Here is an 18,395-nt window from a genome sequence, read left to right on the forward strand (position 1 = left end):
ACAGCGCTGCAGACCCATCACACAGACCTGTGTGGGATATCTACCAAGGACGGTGATTGTGAGCAATGGAGGGCTGTGGCCAGTGATGGCAACAATCCTCTTCAACACCTGCTCTCGCATCTGTGGGATTCAGCTACCCAAGTGTCCTACTCACTCTCCCCAAAGGTTACCAGAAATAGGTAATTGTAGACATTTTTTCCTCCCTGGACTTTTTGTCATGGAAATGGAATACTCTTCACATCTTTCCTGCTAGTCCTTTTCAACTTTCAATTTCCCTTTGGTAAAAAGGGTTTCTGCATACACACACACACACACACACACACACACACACACACACACACACTAGCAGTCACACACAAAGACACACATACTCACACATGCACACACTCACAGCACAACTAGATACTATGTTTGTGACAAGGGAGGATGTTCTTCTGTGGATTAAACTGCTTGTCCCGATCCAACTTCCAATGGTACCCTGCCTCTCACTTCCTTTGACACATTTACCTCTATAGAAAAATTATTTTCTTTTAGGAGAATCAAGAGTTTTCTCTGGAGGCATATAGTCAATTCTGTCAGTACTTAAAAAAAAAAAGGTTAGGCATAAGCATTTTAGTTCTTATTTTATTCGGGATCAAGAGATTTTTTTTCCCCCATTGAAAAAACAAGATAAAGTGGTTTGGCCTTTCCAATCTCATACCAACCCTGAGGTCCTGAGTTCAACCTTTCTCCAAAAAGAAAAATGTCAAGGCTGAAATGCACCCAATTTCACCTAATTTTCTGTGCTTCACTCTTCAAGAAGATGGATTGAGATGGCTCCCCTCATAAAATGGGCACAACTTACTTGAGAAAATAAGAAATGTAAGACCATGGTTTAAGTAAGTACACCATTCTGAGGCAGGTTTTAGGTGCTCTGTGCAATTCTCGTTTTTTATAGCTTACCAGGGCCGACTGCGTAATTATACAGAGCACCCTTTTTATTGGAAAGATCCATTGATCCTTAAGTGTACATTTTCTGGCATCCAATAAACTAGGACGATGAATGAGCAGTGTTTTCTGCTCCTGGAACAGTGAAGGGCTAATTAGTTGCATTTGCAGATTAATGACTTTCAACTAGAAAGGGCGAATGCAAAGGGCTAAGGCACGACCACAGGGACAGAATGCAAATAAAAGTATTTATAAGGGCAGGAGGAGGGGTGGGGCCAGGAAGGGCCATCGATTGCTTTTACCCTCTGCACCGCGACACATTCCAATGAGGGCGGGAGGGCATTCTGCCAGCACGACAGCCTTCACCGAAGCTAAGGCATAAACAGAATCTGTTGATAGATACAAGTAAGGCCAAGAGGAGAGACTGAGAAAGAAATTCTCTGCAGAAAGAGCAACAGGGATCAAGAAAGCTCTCCCTCTTCTGGCCCCAGCCAGCCTTAGCCTTCTCTTTGTCAGAGCAGCCTTCAGTTTCAATTGGCTCTCCTTCTGCCCTGTCTCTCTCCCTCATCTATATAAAGGTTGACGTGATAGCTTGCTAGGAAAATTCCCAGCAACTGTACCAAGTAACATGTTTAAATTCTGTTTATTCTCATTTCCTGAAATAACATTATGCTTCTGAGTTGGTGTGTCTCATTACTTTTAATCCCATCTCCCACATAAGTACAAAGGTACTATCTTATTCCTTTGACTTATTACGTTAGTCAAAGCGAAGATCTTCCCTCCACTCATAAAATAAAAGGGAAGTGTGGGGTGGGAGTTAGGCTATAGCAGGATATAGATCACTTGTTCCCAGTCTTTAGGATGTCACTGACTAAAAATATTTTAGATAAAATGGGAGTGATGATGTAGGATTTGAAAATTTTTATAGCCCCAAGTAATTTACTCAAACAAATATTTATTTACCATAAGAATCACTGTATAAAAGAATGGGTGTTTTAAAATCACAAATAAGGAAAGACAACCTCAGGAAATAAGACAGACCTTTGGGGGTTTTTTTGTTTGTTTGTTTTGTTTTAATTTTTTTTTAAAGAGTTGATTTATTTATTTGAGAGGGAGAATGAGAGAGAGAGAGAGCATGAGAGGGGGGAGGGTCAGAGGGAGAAGCAGACTCCCCACTGAGCAGGGAGCCCGATGTGGGACTCGATCCCGGGACTCCAGGATCATGACCTGAGCCGAAGGCAGTCGCCCAACCAACTGAGCCACCCAGGTGCCCCAGACCTTTGTTTTAAATACATTTAGCTTGATAAAAAAAATCCTACCATTCATTATATTTCTCATTTTTCCATCTAGTGCTGGGACCAGCTTCCCGACCAGAGTATAGAAGCCACTCCTGTTGAACCCTGGTTAAATGAGGATCCTCAGGATACTGGTCTGGTAATGTAAATGCCATTCCTTTGAGCCAACCTTTCCTCATCCAGACCCCATCTCTAGACAAGGTTATGACCCTCTTATAAATTCTCATTGCAAACTGCACTTTTCAGGCACTTGCACCCATCACAGTTGTCATAAACATATTTTTGTTTGTTGTCTCTTCCACGCTGTGTTCACACTCTCTCCAAGATCCAGCATAATGCTTACCCCTAATGGGCACAAAGTAGACTTTTTAAAAACTAGATGAACTAAAAATCTCATTCTAGTTTCTACACTACCATTTACTAGTCAGGTGACCTTTGGTAAATCATTTTATCAAGCCATTTCTTGCCTTGGTGAGCTTGTTTGGGGGATCAAATCAGATTTTCATGGCAAAGAGCTGTTAACTGCAAGACTATGTAGCTACAATTTACCAAAAGGAACAATGGATGAGTAAGAGTCTTCTCTTTTTTCGGGTTATATTTCTCCACCTAAACACTTCTGTTACCTGTCTTTTGCATAAGTCTTGTCAGTTAAATTTCTCCCTCCAATTAAAATATCACACCAGATTAGACCTCAAATTTCTAGAAGAGAGTAAAAAGAACACAAGACTAATCACAGTGAGACATCACCTCACACCAGTAGGAATGGCTAGCATCAAGAAGAGAAGTGTTGGCAAGGATGTGGAGAAAAAGGAACCATCATGACTATTGGTGGTGCAGCTACTATGGAAAAAATATGGAGGTTCTGCAAAAAAATCACAAATAGAAATACCATATGATCCAGTAATTCCATTTCTGAGTATTTACCCCCCAAAATAAAAAACACTGATTTGAAAATATATATGCACCCCTACGTTCATTATAACATTATTTATAATAGCCAAGGTATGGAAACAACCTGAGTGATGTCCATCCGTAGATGAATGGATAGAGAAGATGTGGTATGTATATGTAGATATATATGCATGCATGCAATGGAATACTGCTTTGTCATAAGAAGGAATGAAATTTTGCCATTTGCAATAGCATGGATGGACCTAGAGGCGAAATAAGTGAAATAAGTCAAAGACAAATATGATTTCAAATATATGTGGAATCTAAATAACAAAACAAGCAAGCCAGAGAGAAACAGACTAATAAATATGGAGGACAAAATGGTGGTTGCTGGGGTGGGGCCAGTTAGGCAAAGTAGGTAAAGGGTTTTAAGAGGTATAAGCTTCCATTTATAAATAAGTCTTGGGGATGAAAAATACAGCATAGGGAATATAATCGATAATATCGTGACGATTTGTATGGTGACAGATGACAACTACACTTATCTGGGTGAACATTTTGTAATGTATAGAATTGTTGAATCACTACGTTGTACACCTGAAGCTAATATAATGTCAACTATGCTTCAATTTGTTTTAAAAACTCAAAAGATTGGATATAAGGCAACCTGGTTTCCAGTTCCTGCTCTTCCACCAAATAGCCATCACACCCTTTTTGGTTCTCAGTTTCTTAATCAATAAAATGGAGGACATAGATCAGTCCCAAAACTCTAGTCCATAGGAATGGTTTCACTGGGACAACTATATAGGAAATAAGCACCACTCAGCAAAGACTTTACTCCTTGCCACTTAATAAACATTCCTGAGCATTTGCAATTTATTAGACACTTCAACATGATGTAACTCACTTTAAATTATTCCAAATAAGACCACTTAGCTATAGAAAGTTTTATTAAGAGAATATTATCCCATTCTTCAAACTATTTTTGATTGTCTTTCTAGTATGGATACCTTGAGCCATCTATCAAATACTTTGCTTTGTTTCCTAACTTTTCCTCCAACATTGGTATTCTTTACAAAGACTTTTATTTTTTCTAAACTGATGCTATCCATGTGAATAGAAAGTGGAAGTTCTTCAAATCCAATTCAACAAATGTTGGTTGAGTGCTATGAAAGAAAAATTACACCCGATCAATTAAATAGGGAAGGGAGACCTTATTTAAAACTACTGCAATAAGAGAGAGATTGAACTGAATTCCTCTGAAAGGGTGGGAGGATTTTTGAAGCTGGGGTGACCTAATGAAAAAGTGCTGGCGGTTTTTGGTGTGTCAATTGATTAGGCCACCTGTGTTTGCTAATTGTTGATCATCAGTGTTAGGCTCCTACCCTCCCACAGACACTGGGAGACAGGAGCCCTATCTTTCTTGATGATTACATTTCCAAGGGATAGCTCCCAGGTCCTTGAGAAAGACATTCCTGGATTGCAGAAGATTTAGATCTCAAAAGGACAAAGAAAGAACTTACACTTGAAACTTTTCTAAAGTAAATGCTCTAAGAAAAGGGAAGTCAGGGGGCTATAATCAGAAAGAAACTTACCTAAATTTTAGTCAGGCTGAGGGGAATGTTAAGCCTGTGTTTGTCAGTGTTCCCAGGGCTAGATAAGCTACTTGGTAAGACACATGGTCTACTGCCTTCATGAAGTTTACAGTCTTTGGGGGGGTGGCGGGGGGAGTTTTCCTTATGTCTCACCCAAAAAATATTCATTATAGAGATCTGAATATCTGCTCTTCTACTCAGATAAGTAAACTACATGATCCTTCATCTGCATGGTCCAAATTCTGGAAGTGTCTGGTAAGCCAAATGGCTCTCTGCACCAGTTGACCAATGGCCTACCTCTGAGTCATTCATCTCTCTGGCAATGTGGTTTTTTCAATGACAATCTCAAGTCAACAGAGTCTGATGGTAAGGCTGGAGACAGGATCTCAGGCTTGGGTTTAACCAAATTTTTAAATCAATAATGATATTTTCTTTTCTCCCCCAAGTATAGGTATAAACCAGGTAACTATTTCCCAGTGATATATCATAACTTCAGGGTTTTCTCCAGTCTACTCAAATCCCTCAGCACCTATACTGATCTCCATCCTTTTGAAATACTTGCCCATCAATATTCCATCAAATTTATGAGTAGCATACTGTTGAAGTGTCAGCCTCCTGTGGCGTTTTTATTGCTGTCACCTGCAATTCCAGTTCTCCCTGGTCTCTGACCTCTCTGAGTCCCCATCCCTTACCCAAGCAGTCTCCTGGCACTTTAAATGTCCCCATCTTCCTTTCATTACATTTAATCGCAGGGTAAATTTAAAAGATGAGTCCAGATAAAGAAGGCCCGTTAACTTTAATGGGTCAGTTTTTATATTTGGGTGAAAGGCCTTAAACCCTTGTAAATTAGGCTGGGATTTATAAACCATGACAAACGTGATGACAAATACTGATTTCCTAGTAAATTCCTTCAACACACTATATCCCCATGCACGATGAATTGGTAGTGCTCCTTTCTGTTATTATTTACACAAATGACTTTGGCATTGTCTTGATATGTGGGCAATATACTTAAATCCATGACAGATCTCACAGATTAGGGTAGAGCCTTATATTTCCCTTTTGAATTTGACTTCCACTAAAAAAAAAAGAAAGAAAAGAAAAAAATCTGGCCATGCTTTATACGTGCATGCATGCACAGAGAATTAAAAACATACTTTGTACCCTGTTTAAAAAAAAAAAGCAGACCAATTTGAGATAGATTCAGAGTTTCCCACATAACTGTTCAAATTACTGAGACTGTGTGGTTCTATTTCACAAATTATACCTCTGCGGTAAGATTCCTCGTCAAGAAAACTACAGAGATCAATCAGCTCCAGCCTTAACACCCTTAATCCCGCTGTTCGACTTTTATAATTTTCTGCCACCAGTGAGTTATTGCTTGACAAGTGTTTAAATATTATACATTGTGAAGTTTCAATAAAGAAATTATTTACACGGGAATATAAAAAAGTATATTACCAATTATATAGTTCCCTGAACGCTTAATCTTGCAGCCGAGTGGAAAACCCTTCAGGAAATCTGTCCTCTACCATCTCCCCATAATAAAGGGTGCCTCAAGAAATACTCATTTAATCTCTGCAGCGCATTTCAAGCACCTAATCTCACTTTGCACTGCACTCTGCCACTTCTTGTCATCCAAACAAAATGCAGGTAAATGATGGAGAAGCTGAGCTTAGACCCTTAAATATTTGCTGGCTAGTCTACTCTTAGTAATACATGCTGTAGTGTTAGACTCAATTTCATCCTCGAGTGCTTGGCAGACAATTTGGACAGGCTTACTGAGAAGTGGAGGGTCTTTCCTTGCTTTGCCTTTGAGGAGAAGCCATTCCCTTATCTTAAGTGAATTAGTTTAAAAACTTTCCCCGCTAGTCCAGTGTATCAACAAATCAGTCAGGCCTGCTGTACTGATGGCTCACTTAACCCAGCTCAGCGAGGACCCCTCCACCCCACCAGCCCCTGACAGATGGGAAACCCTAGCACACGGCTCTCCCTCGTTTCCTGAAGAGAAGTTGGTGCAATTGGCTGGACAGCAAACCAACCTGATCAAAGGGTCATTTTCTTTCACAACGGGGGGCTGAGGCCGTCTTTAAAACAGAACCATGGGGATGCCTGGGTGGCTCAGTTGGTTAAGCGACTGCCTTCGGCTCAGGTCATGATCCTGGAGTCCCGGGATCGAGTCCCACATCGGGCTCCCTGCTCAGCAGGGAGTCTGCTTCTCCCTCTGACCCTCTTCCCTCTCATGCTCTCTATCTCTCATTCTCTCTCTCTCAAATAAATAAATAAAATCTTTAAAAAAAATAAAAAATAAAAAAAAATAAAACAGAACCATGTCCAAGGTCAGGTGGGTCAGAGGCTGAGGGCTCTGACTGCTGGTGGGGCAGATGCTTCCCCCACCCCATCGCTGCTAGTTGTCTAGGTTTTAGTTAGAAGTCAGAAGGAGTTGAAAAGTCCCCTTGAAGTGTGATTCTCATTCTTAAAGGGGAATAAATCTATACATACTAACATGAAAAGATATTGAAAATATAAAATTAAGTAAAAAGAAAACCCCACTTATATTTTTAAACTATATATGTGTGTATATTTATTTCTATATTTGTATATACCTATGAGAGAGAGAGAGAGAGAGTGTGTGTGTGTGTGTGTGTGTGTGTGTGTGTGTGTGTGTGTGTGTGTCTATACAAAGAAAAAACTCTGGATGGGTCTACTTTCAACGATTCCTAGTGGTTACCTTGAGGAATGGGACTTAGGGAATAAAAAAAAGAGAAAGCCAGGAATTTTGCTATGAAGTTCTGCACGACTAGAGCTTTTTACAACAAACCTATATTGCCATTATCATTTTTCAGTGTTGTTAAGGAATGATTCTCCCATTTATTTCCTCGTGATCACGCTGGTGACCTTAAGCACTAGGGATCCGTAGTACACTATACACAGGACAGGCAGAGCCTGATCCTGCTTAAGGACAGCAGGTAATCTACCGGAATAGCTACGGAACAGATTGTAGGTATTAACAGGAGGCTCCACGTGGGATTTCTGAGATCTCATTCTGAATCTTTCCCTGAATGTTCTCATAGCATTACAAACCCAGCTCTGCACACTTTATGGCTAATACATTAAATGCATTTAGAGCTTGATCTTATCCCTCTCTCTTCAAAGCATCTTTCCTCAGATACAACCCATGCTTTACTTGGTATTAGCCTATTTGTGGCTTTGCAAAAATATTTAAATAGTGTTTTGTTGGAGGGGCTTAAAGGTATGTATGGATAAAAAAAAGTAGATTAAATACCCCAGTCCCAGTTCTGCCTCCAGCACATCACCCCTCTAGACTTCAGAAAGGCCTGCCCGTTGCTTTTTCTGAAAGCAAAGAAGGGCCCATCTTTCCATAATCACTCTCTTGTGAAGATTGGCAAAGTATCAGAGCTAACACAACAGAGTACATAAAAGACCAGGTTATAACATTTCTGCTGCCGTAAATTGAAATAATAAACTTTGGCAAACACGGAGGACAGGAAATTCAATTTGACAGTCCTTTCAAAGCGGACTACGAACAACAGAGGGAAGCTGACTAAATGGGATTAGGACATATTTTATTAAATTATTGCATCACTGGATAAGGCAATGTGTAGTGAGAGTCCCCCAAATCATTAATTCGGCGTTCACAAAATAATGGTAAAAATCAAATTATCATCATGTTCTACATTCAAAATCACTGATTGTCAAGCTGGAAGGGAGTTTTCTAGCTTCCTCTAACTTCAAGCTCTCTTTGTTTCAACAAACACTTGGGTGAAAGTGCACTGTGTAAAAGAGATAAATGGGAGCTTGCTCTCCTAGACGGGAGGGAGGGCTGTGTGGCTATGCCCACCGATGCCACCTCCCCAGGACTTGTGCCTTCCCAGCCCCTCTGGAGGGGCCTTTGCAGAATTCCTACATCTTTGCTATGGAGCATCATTTGGGAAAGGACCTATCTAGGCCATCACCTTCATTTAAAAGATGCATGTATTAACTCTTAAGATTTCTAGCTAGAGGCGCCTGGGTGGCTCAGAGAGTTAAGCGTCTGCCTTCAGTTCAGGTCATGATCTCCGGGTCCTGGGATGGAGCACCACATCGGGCTCCCAGCTCAGAGGGGAGTCTGCTTCTCCATCTCCCTCTGCCTCTCCCCACCCCCCCTCCACGACTCATTCTCTCTCTTTCTCTCTTGCATGAAAAAATAAAAGAGTCTTTTAAAAAAAGATTTCTGGCTAAAGATAGAGTTAGGGAAGGGGGAAGAAAGAGACACCACATTCAAACAAAGATGCCTATTGGGAAATCAATAGTAAATTCATCTTTTAAAGGCACTAACCAATAATAGTTAACTTTCATTGACCATTTGTTACATGCCAGAAATAGTGCTGAGTGCTTTATGAGCAAGCATTAACACATTTGATTTTTACAAAATTCCCATGAGGCAGATACTGTTATCACCGTGAAACAGATGAACAAGCTTAGGCTCAGCAAAGTGACATGATCAACCTAGGGTCACACAGCTAAGAAGTGGCAGAGATCATTCAAACCCAGGCAACCTGGCTTGAGTACCTACTCTTACGCTCTTCCAACTTCTGTCCACCCTCCTTGCCACCATCTTTTTTTTTTTTTTGCCCCCTTACCTTACTGATAAAATGGTCGGAGGGCATCATTTCATCGGTTTTAGCACACTCTGTGGACATAACTATGAACATCCTACTCAATATGTATGCGGAGACTGCCAAAGATACAATCCCTATTCTAATCAATCCAGCCAACAGACAACTTTTATTAGAATAAGCTCCTCAAATCCAAATATGTGACCAAATGAGATAGGACTGCAGATACTAGGAAAGACTTAAATAAAAGCCAAAGCAAGCTTGACAAGCAGGACACACACCTTCTAAAAGCAGAAAATTAAAAAAATAATAATAATTTAAAAAGGCCAGATCAGGCAGAAGCATTTGGAGACAAACTGGACATGGATAAGTACAAGATGGGAAGAGACAACCAAGGACCAAGTCCCAAATAATCCTGGCAGGAGTCAGAATGGACAAATTGAGTCAGCAATGAAGTACCATCATTTGCAAAGAAAGGAAAAGGATCATGGAAACCCTGGGAGGAGTGTGAGTGACTTGCAAGGACTCCCAAGACCAGCCTTCCAACGTTCCACTCATCAGCTTACACCTTCGATGTCTTCTGTGTTGGGTCCTGGCCCTTACACTTTGTACATAATGGAGAGAAAATACAGGAAGGCCAAAAAGGCAGAGCAAAGGAGACTAGAGAGAGGAAAAAAGTCCTTTGGAGGAAGATTAAAAGATGTTGTGTTATTGAACCTACATGAGATAATACTGAGGAGAAAAATAAGCAGGGGTAGGGAGAGATCCCAACTGTTTAAATATCCTAGCAAGGGAACGCTGAGCCCTGGCTCCCCATTCACACAAAATAATTCATTCCCTGGTTCACCAAACAAATATTTATCAAGTACCTACTTCATCCCGGGACACGAACGTGAAAAACACGTCTAATTTGTGCCCTGAAAGGAATTCATAGGCTCATGGGGAGTGAGACGTGCAGATAAATAACTGCCATTTCAGTGTGAAGGCTACAGTCATAGAGGCAGGACACACAGAAAAGGGGGAAGTAGTAAAAATGCTGGTTTGGGGTGGAAGAAACAGGGGCAAATGAGCAGAGCCTCGAAGGAAGATTAAGAGATTTTTCAGAAATTTAAGGAGAGGAAGAACATTCCAGGCAGAGGAAACAGCATGTGCAAAGACACAAAAATGGGAAATCATGGAGCATATTCAGGAAACTACAATTACAACACCAAAACAAGAGAATGGGGCATCAGAGAAGAAAAGCAGCAGATAAGCCAGAGACAGGCTAGGGACAGACAGTGGAGACGCTTTCATGTCAGCTAATAAGCTGAGTCTACAACCAGCTTGTTACAGGGTCTCGTTACAAAATCAAAATGCTTCCATATCAATTGGAATGGGCCCCCCGATTGCCATCCTCCACTCCAGACACACTGTCCCTACAGTGGGATTTTTAGACCTCCTGACAAGCCAGCAACGAAAGCATAATGTCTGGGACCAGGACCCCACACTCTCCTCTCCAGTTCTACAAGGGAGAGAGAGAGAGAGAGAGAGAGTGTGTGGTCTGTGGGTGCATTTTGATGCCATATCAGGTTTAAAATGTTCAATATTGAGGCACCTGGGTAGCTCAGTCTGTTAAGGGTCTGCCTTTGGCTCAGGTCATGATCTCAGGGTCCTGGGATCGAGCCCCGCATCGGGCTCCTTGCTCGGCAGGGAGTTTGCTTCTCCCTCTCCCTCTGCTCCTCCCCCCACTTCCCCACTCATTCCCTCTCTCTCTCTCTCTCTCTCTCTCTCTTCCAAATTAAAAAAAAAAAAAATCTTTAAAATGTTCAATATCACCCCTGCTAACACTTTAGGACTTTTTCCATAGGCGAAGGGGAACCACTGAAGAGTTTCAAGCAAAAATGTCACATGATCAGAATGACATTATTTAAAAAAAGATCCAAAGTAACCCCTCTCACCGCCCCCACAAAAAAAAAAAAAAGAAGATTCTCTCCATGGAGACATTTAAGAAGACACATGATGTTCTCTAGCTTGTAGGTTGAACAATTTCAACACTGCTGATCCTACGGATGACTGCATGACGGGTTTTCATTTTCATTTCATTTATGAGACTACTGCAGTGTCAAACACTGTGGAAACGCCGCCTGGGGAAGTCTTCCTCTCCCATCTTTAACAGAGAAGAGGAAGGTGGAAGAGCCGGGGTGGGGGGCTGGCCGAGGAGTGACAGCCTCCGTCTCATAAGCTATAGAAGCATAAGCGTTGTTTTGCGTTGACAATCTTTTCATGTCGGTGTGGCAGGTAACCCCTGGCAGCAGGTGACCCCTGATAGCGGCCTCTCCTCCCAGGGCTTTCCACACTGTTGCCCTTTCTTCATCAGAGACAGCTGCAAGACTGAAGCATGGTGCTGACTTAACATTTCAGGAGTCATGGAGAATAGGCAGGAGCCACCAAGGGGGAGGAAAGAACTTCAAGGTCACCCAGCAAAACAGGTAAGTGCTGGAGGATCAGAATCCACATTTCAGCTCTGAATCTCCCCACTCAAGCTGTATCCTTTTCCAAATGCACGACATTTCACCTAAATTTAATTATTTCCAAAAGATATTGTAAAAAATAAGAACTCAGGTTTTTCTTTAAAAAAAAAAACAATTTGCATTTCTTGGTCAATCACATAACCCTAGTCTTGAATTTCCCCCTGCACATTTTTTCTCATCTTTCAATTACCTGCTGATCTACTACTGTGCAAGCGTTTTTCTCCTCATTTACTGAGGATACCACTTTCTTTTTTCTTCTTTTTTTTTCTCCTAATGTTCACCTAATTAACAGTCAAGCAGCTTTTCATACAAAATCTCCAAGCTTTAACATTTTCCTTTTGATTAGAAGTTTAAAGAAAGAGCTGTTAAGTTTCAAAATTTCTTTTTCCAAGAGTTTTATCCACTCAACCATCAGACCATCCAACCTGAATTAGGCCAGCACTGAGTAGCAGGCTATAAAACTCCCAGAGATTGGGAAACATGTGGTCCCTGAGATGATCACTGGATGTTTTGGGGATGGGGTCCTTTAATGCCATGCCATGGCCATCTGAGTTTGATCACAGGTAACACACTAGAACCATTTTCAGAAAAAGCTCTATTCCTTTAATCCCTTTTGATTGTTCTGTCCTCAAGAGTTAGAAGAAGCCATGTTTTCAAATTTTTATTCATTCAGTCAACAATCATTTATGGAGCACCTTTAGATGCTAGGCCCCAAATGAGGAGCTGGAATATTACAGTGAGCAGAAAAAGATGTGGTCCTCCACGTAATGGAGTATACAGCCTATCACGGGAGTTCTTTACCTTCCTAAAGGTAAAGGGAGTTCTGACAATTCCCAGTGCACAGGCAGCCAACCCCAGACCAATTAAATCAAAATCTCCCAAGGTGAGGCCCATGCATGAATATTTTGTAAAGGTCTCCACATGATTCCAAAGTGTAGCTAAAGTTGACAACAGTCAATCATACAAATAGGTGCAAAATTGCAATATTATTAAAGACTGTAAAGAATTAGTCACACTTTGTGAGGGCTTCAATGTCATTCATTTATATGCACAACGAAGATTTGCTGAGCACCTGCTGCTTGTCAAAAAACTACAAAGGTAACAGAACTATGGGCCATCAGCTGAAGAAACACTGGCCATCCTGGTCATCGTTCATGGTAATGGGTCATAACTGAGCACTGAGCACAAGGGGATTTCTGGTCCATCGGCTCCAGTGAGTGAACCAACATGACTCATACCAGGTAAGCACCTTGGCCATAGGGCACAAGGAAAACTGAGAGCCTGACCCTCCTAAACACTGGCAGGATAGCTGAGCAATGCCACCTGATTGAAATTCAGTGCTTTGGCAACCATCTGGAGTAGAGGAAAGTGGCAAAATAATCTGGACTGACAATAGATGCCTGGGAGGAAGAAATAGGAAACCAGATCCACCAGGTCTGTTTGCAGATTTAAAAAGGAAACTACATTCGGTAAGGCTCTAAGCAAGATTATCTCAGATTTGCTAAAGGATACATGTAGAGCCCATACATAATGAGTTTCTTTAAATAAACAAACAGCATTCTAGCTTTACAAAAGCTTCTAGATGGAGAACTTATTTAAAGATGAAAGAAGCGGTGATTCAGCCTCCTGCTCCTACTTGTTTGAAACAGTGTCCCTCAAGAGGATGCGATTTTTTGTTTCATTTTGTGATTTTTTTTATCACTGTATCAGATAGAACTATACCTAAAAAAGCTCTTATTTGTTCATTATATTCTTCTGTTTTTTGATCCTTAGTCTGTCTTTAAGAGGTAAACCTGACTTCCTACAGGTCACTACTGTGATCATCTAATTGTCACAAAGCAGATAATGTTCAATATTAAAGATCAAGGATACATGGATATATACATATCTTTAGTGGGAAATGATTTTTAAAAAACCTTCGCCATCCAATTTTTAATTATGCAATGATGATATCCTATTTGGTTTTTTTAAACATGCACTCAAAAATGCTTTAAGAAGCAAATGGGCTGAGAATTTGCCATACTTCCTTAGAGCCCAAGAAGAGAGTACCTATGACTGTATTTGATTCCAAAGGGGAAGAGAGCTTCATTTTTAATAAGTGCAGAAGATCTGGATTTCATTTAAACAGAGTACAAAATCCACACTGTGAACTTATTAGCTTTGTTCTGATGTCACATCATTTGTCTGTCCTGTGAAGGATTAGACTCTAAGTCTGATTTTCTATGAAGAACTGGCAGAAAATAGAACCCAGAAGCTTTGCATGATAATACTCCTAGGCAAGACTCTCCACTCACACAAATCCTCTCTTAATATTAAGTTTAATAAATAAATGTAGAAAATGGGGGGGGGAATAAGATGAATCTGTAAGGTTAAATACCCAAAGCTCATGCTAGAAGATTCTACAGTAAAGGTAGAACCTTTGATGCAGAGCTTCCTAGGAATTAGCCAAGTCCATAAGGTGATACTTGGCAGAGTTTTCTCAGACTAAGAAAGCCCTAACTATTCTGCTAAAGAGCTCAGAGAATTCTCCTGCCACATCACTTAAAATGTCCCCATCATCACAAGCTCAGTGTTCAGTCTTGCCATTTTAAAACAACCCAAACCAATGCCATCCATCATAACGTGTATTCAGTTAGACCATGAGCCAAATTTTTTCTTCCAAAATAGAGTTATATGAATTATATGTGCTGTGGATAACATTTATCACAAACTCCAAGCAAATTTCCCAATCCTTATGTTCTAACAGAGTTCTAGTCTAATATTTTAGGAGTGTCATTAAAAACATTTGTTCCTGGAATACTACTCGACCATCAAAGGAAAAAAAAAAGAAATCTTGCCATTTGCAATGACGCGGATGGAACTAGAGGGTATTACACAAATCGAATAAGTCAATCAGAGAAAGACAATTATCATATGATTCCATTGATATGTGGAATTTAAGAAACAAAACAGAAGATCATAGGGGAAGAGAGGAGAAAATAAAACAAGATGAAATCAGAGAGGGAGACAAACCATAAGAGACTCTTAAGCACAGGAAACAAACAGAGAGCTGCTGGAGGGGAGGAAGGTGGGGGGATGGGGTAACTGGGTGATGGGCATTAGTGAGCAATGGGTATTATATAAGACTGATGAGTCACTGACCTCTACCTCAGAAACCAATAATATATGTTAATTAATTGAATTTAAATTTTAAAAATAAAATAAAATTTGAAAAGAAAAAAAAGTCCATCTCTTTTTCTTCATTCCCTCCCATCTCCTTTGTTGTGACAATTTGGGGGCTTTTTTTTTTTCCTCCCATAACCTATTATTAACTACTGTAAACAAAGGGGCTCCTGGGTGGCTCAGTCGGTTAAGCATCTGCCTTCGGCTCAGGTCATGATCCCAGGGTCCTAGGATCAATCCCTGCATCAGGCTCCCTGCCCAGCAGGGAGCCTGCTTCCCCCCCTCCCCACTGATCGTGCTCTCTCTCTGTCTCTCGAATAAATAAAATCTTTTAAAAAACCAGTAAACAACAAGAACAAAAAAAAAAAAAAAAGCATTCATTCCTCAGGCCATCTTTTGTAGAGCAATATCTAACCAATAAATATGGAATTTTTTAAAAACACATAACTTGGTTAGGATTTCACAAAAAAAAAATGATATCTCCAAAGTAGAAAGAAACTATAAGAAAGCAAACCAATTTAATAGGACAAACGAGAGGTATTACACTAAACACATGGAAGTTAAACTGCAAATACTATACATAAAAATTTTCTGTTTTTCCTTCCCTTTTTTTCAGAGAATACACATTTCCTAACTTGACTCGTTTGTGGCATATCACCTAACCTTAAATCTGAAATTCTCCTTTTTATATATCACAATTTAATTCAAAATCCAAGACCAACTTTCCCTAAGACCAATTTGTTCAGGAGACAACGAGCTCACCAGTCAGCCCAAGCACACACAACTGTTGAAAAACCAAGTCATTGAAATGAGATTAGGTTAATTTAGGATGCAGTGCCGTGAAAACAAACATGACTTTAGCTTTCCCTATTCCCCAGTTGTCTTAATATTTGCCTTGCAAGAAAACAAACAAAAATAAATAAACTTTTAGTGAACTTAATTAAGCAAACCACTACACTGGAAAATTCTGACTCAATGATACTTTCATAAACAATTTTCAGACTAAAACTCAAGCAAAATAATGTACATTAAGACAGAAGTTGTCTTAATTAGATTTTAAAATAAACTGAAGTAAAAAGAGTGGGACTTCTCTAGAAGTTTGGAGTCAAATATGACAAGCCTATTTATGTAAAGATATATGTGAAAAGTCTTAACTAAAAGAATCGAAAGAATTCCAGTCAGCGTTTCTCAGGCAGAAGAGGTACACATCACAGAAGCGATAACCCTCCTCTCTTGGGATCACTGAGAATGCTGTCTTCCTCCAAGTAAATTCTACTTTACCACATCCTAGGAGGGTCTTATATGGTCACAGCAACCTACTCTAAAGTGATTTTTCACTAAGACAGCTACTTTAGAAAGATGCTATAACACTGACCCTCAGCAAAGAAAGTCACTGAGTATAGATGAGGAAGCAGAAAACTTTCCTTTTTCGAGCAGAGTCAAGGTCTAGATATCTGAATGTCTTAAGATAATAATCAACATGTATTATATACCCTGAGCACTCTGGTCTTTGGAGAAGTGGTAACTAAAAAAAAAAAATAAATAATAAGAAAAGAAAGAGAAAATAAATGTCCTTAGAATTTTGTACATGAAAGCAAGAATGGACAGAAGGTCTGAAGAATAATAGTTCCTGCATGCCAGGCAATTTGCCCCATAGGCTAGATATCTTCTGTTGGCCTCTCCAGGTTCACTATTCACGCTTTTGCAGCCTGCTTCATGACATAGGAGGCTAAGCTGAATGGACTGCATCAACGGGCACCCTTGCCTTCTGGCTGGATGCGGCCAGTGGAATTTAAGGTCGGGAGCTTGGGGGCAGAAGAAGAGGCGGGGTAGAAAACTTGGGGGAGGGTACGAAATAATAAAGTAAGTAGGGACCAAGTCAGAAAGATGGAAAGAGCTGAGAACGATAAGGATAACTGGTCAGAAAGAGGACTTAAATATGATGTTGAGAGTCTCAAAGGGGCAACCAAGCAAAGGATGAGAAACCCAGGAGGTGGACTTAGCTCTCCAAGGGAGGCAAGACCTAGACAGAGAGAAGAACCACCTGATCCATGTTGCACAAGGGGCAGGGCTCTGCATGTGGATTTGTGTGCCTGAATGCCACCTGAAAGTAAGATTCTCAAAGAATTTGGGTGAGGTATGTCCGTTTTCAATGCAAGGTCTTTATCAGCCTCTGAGACCTGCTTTAGGCATGACCTAAGAAGCCTTGTTATAGGCCATGGTTGGAGAGAAGTGGTTCTCTATTTCCAGGAGCAAAGAGAGCATAAGAATAAATGCTTCAGGAATCCACTATCATGCCACACTTCAAATATTTCATGTTAATATGATCTACTTTGGGAAGAGAGGAAAGAATTGGTAGGTCATTATGTCCAGAAATATTTAAATGCTTTAAGATGAATGGAAATATAAATCCACACTGTACTCCCTGATTTCTTCCATTCACCCAAAACCGTTATTATTCAAAAGCGTTCACCAAATTCTTCTTCATGAAAGGGAACATCTAGCGCAAAGGACTGTTACATATTCCCAGCATAGCCCCGCCCCCCAGACTTGAGGATAAGCAAATGTGTTCCTCCCCGGATGTGCATATGAAGTCTAGCAAATAACATCAAACAATGGCAGGAAGAAAACACACCAAGAGCTAAAATTATCGGTGGAGCTGATTAGCATATGTGAAAGAGACACTTGTGCAGATGCAGGATGCTTTCTTTAGAAAGTAAGTCCTCAAGACCGCCTCCGAGACATTTCCTGTCCATAACAAAATCACCATGATTCTTCAGAGGCTCTTCAGGTTCTCCTCTCTCATTCAGTCTGCAGTCTCAGTTCATTTGAGGAGGAACATTGGTGTTACCGCAGTGGCTTTTAATAAGGAACTTGATCCTGTACAGAAACTCTTCGTGGACAAGATTAGAGAATACAGAACTAAGCGACAGGCATCTGGAGGACCCGTTGATACTGGCCCAGAGCACCAGCAAGACCTAGAGAGGGAGCTTTGTAAGCTTAAGCAAATATATGGTAAAGCAGCCAGGAATACGTTCCCAGACTTCAAATTTGAAGATCCTAAATTTGAAGTCATTGAAAAACCCCAGTCCTGAATGTAAAGAATGTAAAATTTATTTGGTAATTTGTCCTAGATTAGTTGTACAACTGTATCAGAATAAACACATTTCTCAGCAAAAAAAAAAAGTAAGACCTCAGAGCAATGATCCTCATTTGTTTTTTGGAGTTCTGACATCTTATCATCATTTATTTGCTTATTATGACCATCACCAACCTCCCCCTACAAGTTTATTTTTAAATAAGAAGGACTAATTTTACTTTGAAGCATTTGCTTTTATTTTTACTCCCCTTGAGAAGCACCCTAGAGGACTGTACCATCAACACAGTTATTAGTGG

The 18,395-nt window shown here is 40.3% G+C and overlaps 1 pseudogene; it reads left to right on the forward strand.

The window, feature by feature from the left end:
* Positions 1–17,767: 17,767 nt before the first annotated feature.
* LOC114218266 (ATP synthase peripheral stalk subunit F6, mitochondrial pseudogene) lies at positions 17,768–18,094 on the forward strand (annotated as a pseudogene).
* Positions 18,095–18,395: the final 301 nt, after the last annotated feature.

Source organism: Eumetopias jubatus, unplaced genomic scaffold (assembly GCF_037043125.1).
Source record: "Eumetopias jubatus isolate StellerSeaLion01/CBP00866 unplaced genomic scaffold, mEumJub1_p1.0 scaffold_15, whole genome shotgun sequence".
NCBI classification, from domain to species: Eukaryota; Metazoa; Chordata; class Mammalia; order Carnivora; family Otariidae; genus Eumetopias; species Eumetopias jubatus.